The following is a 3,336-nucleotide window of genomic DNA, read 5'->3' as shown; positions in this document are numbered from 1 at the left end:
TGGGTGCACAACGAGTCATTTGAATCAGATTGCCTCACACTGATCAACACCATCAAGTCCAGGGACTATGACGTGGCCGCAGAACTCGGCGTTCTCTTCAGGGAAGCAAGGAGTCTGGGCCGTGCATCCTTTGAGTTCTTTGACTTCACTTTTTGTCCTCGTGGTTGTACTAGTGTAGCACATGCCCTGGCACAATTTGGCCTACCGGCTGAGGTTCCTCTCTCTGTATGGGCGATGGATGCCCCTGACTTTGTTTCTGTATTGGTGAACGCCGATCTGGTGCACCAAGTTTAATGGAATAGATATTCCACCCTCAAAAGAAATGAGACCGCATATACAGCAACAACCACAACAACAAAAACTTGTTAAAGCCCAGAAACACATACAATTGAAAAGAATTGATTGTCTCTCATAGGTATAGTCACAAACAAGTTGAGCACAGTCATAACAAAAAACAGATGAGAAACTTGGAATTTTTGAAGGCTCAAATACCCTACAATTGCAAGGTAAATACTTTAGTTGAATGCATAGTCAACAATCACTAAACACATTGCTTTATACTGAAAACTATGTAATATGAACTTGCACTTCACTTCTGCGTGAGCAACTGCTTGTGATAGACTTCTGATAAGTCCAGATAGCAAAGAGAGCATCATAGAGATAAGAATATCAGGAACTGAATAATGTTTTTACACTGTCCGAGACCATGCAAGAAGTCTATCAGCCCAGCTCTACCAGAAAATTTCGCAAATGCCAGCATTCCTTTCGCATCGTCATCAGCAATTAGCTCATAATCAAACAAGGACACTCCTACTTCCATGATCTGAAAAATATGAACCAGCAATTTAGCACACCATTTCCTTGACAGAAATGCGCACCCGCAATAATGAATACCATATCTAACAACGGAATATTCTCCTTCTGGGCCCTTGTGGGTGTGTGAGAAGAACGCATATGCTCTATCTGGAAGAATCATCTCCAACTGTACAATAAAACACATCTCAGAACATTTTCACATGCTACAGATCCAATTCGATTAGACTATCTAGATTGATGGTTCTGATATTACCTGTGGTTGCTTTATGCCTATGATAAGACCACACTCTGATAGGTCTTCTGAAATCTCACACCCAGCGTCCTCATATTGAGCATCATGGTGGATCCTCTTTGTGCTTGGCTGCACGATGATCCGGATCACACCGGATTTGCTCTTGCCTCCTCCGAGCATGAGACGAGCACAATGGGAAGGAGTTAACAGTGCCCTCTCTCCCACATATTGACAGTCTCGGCAAGAATGCAGGGTGTCATCTTTCTGTGAGTTAAAATGAACGAGCATGCCATTGGTGTTAGACAAATCGATTATCACAGATCACGCAATTTAAGAATAACAACAGAATGGGTTGATTCGAGTGATGCACTTCAGTTCTGATGGACCCCATAGAGGATGAGTGCAATCACGACAACACAATCAGGAACCTGTCACACACACATACAATTGAAAAGGATTTGTTCAGTCTCTCATAGGTATAATTACAAACAAGTTGAGGGCACTCGTACCACAACAAAAACAGATGACAATTTGGATTTTTTTTTTTGAAGGCTTCTGTCCATCAAACTAGGACTTCAGAGAAGGAATTTTCCATTTTCCATACTAACTGATCCCATGCTATATTGTTTGAACAAAATTGAGAGATAAAAGAGGATTATTGCGCCAGGGTGGGCGTTTTCCTTGGAACGTTCACAGGAGGCACTCACCAGAAGCTCACCTATCGATGCAGTAGGCGGCGACGGGTGGTTCTGCAGTGCAATGGGCGACGACAGGTGGTTCTGCAATGCAATGGGCGGCGGCGGTGGTCAGAGATGGTGGGGGTAGGGAGGTGCGACGGGATGGGGTAGCGGGCACACGACACGCGGGTTCGAGCCGGCGACGGCTTGCGGGGTCGCTGAGAAGATGGTGGGAGGTTGGGTACAGAGCGCAGCGGCGGTGGGCGTGGACGTGGCGGCCGTACGGGAGGAGCCTGCCGGCGGTTGTTTACCGGATCGGCATCGGAGCAGAACCAGGGGAGGGGATGGGGGCGGGGCGGCGCCGGGGCCAGGGGAGGGATTGGTACATGCGGACGGCGGGTGCTGGGTACGAGATGGGCGTCCGCTTCGACGGGGCCATGGAGGAAATGGGCTCGGGGCACATCCAGGGAGAAGATAAAGCTCGCGTCGGTTTTCGGGGCTGTTTGGTTCCACGGCTTGCATTGCCACATTTTGTCATACATTTTAGCCAAATTTGTCTAAAATTAGTTCATCAAAATAAAAGCCACAAGTTGATAAATCTAAGAGAATTTTGCCACACTTTTTATGTGTATGTCATGTGGGATCCTAGTGTGGCTTGTCTAAAATGTGGCTTGAATCAAATACTCATCTAACTTGATCAAATTTGCCTAATCTTAGATGTGGCAACCTTTGACAAAGTTAGTTAGAAACCAAACAACCCCTTCCTTTTTCACCCGCGCAGATTGCCAGCAGCCGCGTGATCAGGATCGAAGCGCTGTCAGGCCGTTCGGTAGTTTTGCAAATAAAATTTGGGGTGCCAGATACATTAATCGAAATATATAACATGCATTACCTGTGTTGCGGACGTTGATGCAACTTGGTGCAGCGGCAGTCTGACCGTAAACCAAGAAGCCAAGGAAGATTAATCACCTGCGGTGTAGGCGTGTAGCTAAGAGAAACAACGTATGAATCGACCTGCAGCCAAACCAAGAGAGGCATCGTCGCCATCGACAACAACAACAATGTATATATAATTTTTTCTTTCAAGAAAGTAGTCCACGATTTCATTACTAATTTACCATATCACCACGAGCATACCGTACATGTCTGAACAGCACCCAAAGCGTAGTAGAACTGTAGAAGTACGAAGATTGAAGAACAACTGTCCAAGCGACCAAGCCATTCGCGCAAAGAACAGCTTGCCCCATGCTTCTCTGACCTTGGCCCAATAACCGGCTCCAGTGGTCATCGGAAAACAGATGAGGAGCCATCCTCCGCTTCACCACAAATCCGTACAGCCCCCCCTCATGTAGTCCTGTACATACTCCTGCTCCTCACATACCTCACACTGGCAACACCGTAGCAAACGGCAACCAAACACGCCCTATAGGAAGGAGCACGCCCCTCCCTGGGACCCTGGCTCCGTAGCCTCGCCGGAGCTCACGCGACCACCACCGGGTTGCGATCAGATGGCGTTATTCCTGTGCAGGGCACCCCTCTATCAGAGATGCACCACCGGGAGACACCACTCGCTAGGCGTAACTTTACACGATACTCTCCACCAGCACATCA

At 47.4% G+C, this 3,336-nt stretch overlaps 1 non-coding gene across 2 annotated transcripts; it reads right to left on the bottom strand.

Moving 5' to 3' along the window:
- Window positions 1-628: 628 nt before the first annotated feature.
- Window positions 629-2,164, bottom strand: LOC109784965 (uncharacterized). Of its 2 annotated transcripts, none has more exons than XR_012202052.1 (5): window positions 1,767-2,164; window positions 1,419-1,476; window positions 1,070-1,312; window positions 895-982; window positions 629-823 (listed from the first exon to the last, which is right to left on the bottom strand). It is a non-coding gene; the product is annotated as an uncharacterized protein (transcript). The 2 variants fall into 2 exon arrangements; XR_012202053.1 differs by having other exon boundaries at window positions 1,756-2,012.
- Between the last annotated feature and the right edge of the window lie 1,172 nt (window positions 2,165-3,336).

Source organism: Aegilops tauschii, chromosome 2 (assembly GCF_002575655.3).
Source record: "Aegilops tauschii subsp. strangulata cultivar AL8/78 chromosome 2, Aet v6.0, whole genome shotgun sequence".
Lineage (NCBI taxonomy): Eukaryota > Viridiplantae > Streptophyta > Magnoliopsida > Poales > Poaceae > Aegilops > Aegilops tauschii.
The sequence above is the reverse complement of the archived record's forward strand: the minus strand, read 5'-3'. Positions and strand labels throughout refer to the sequence as shown.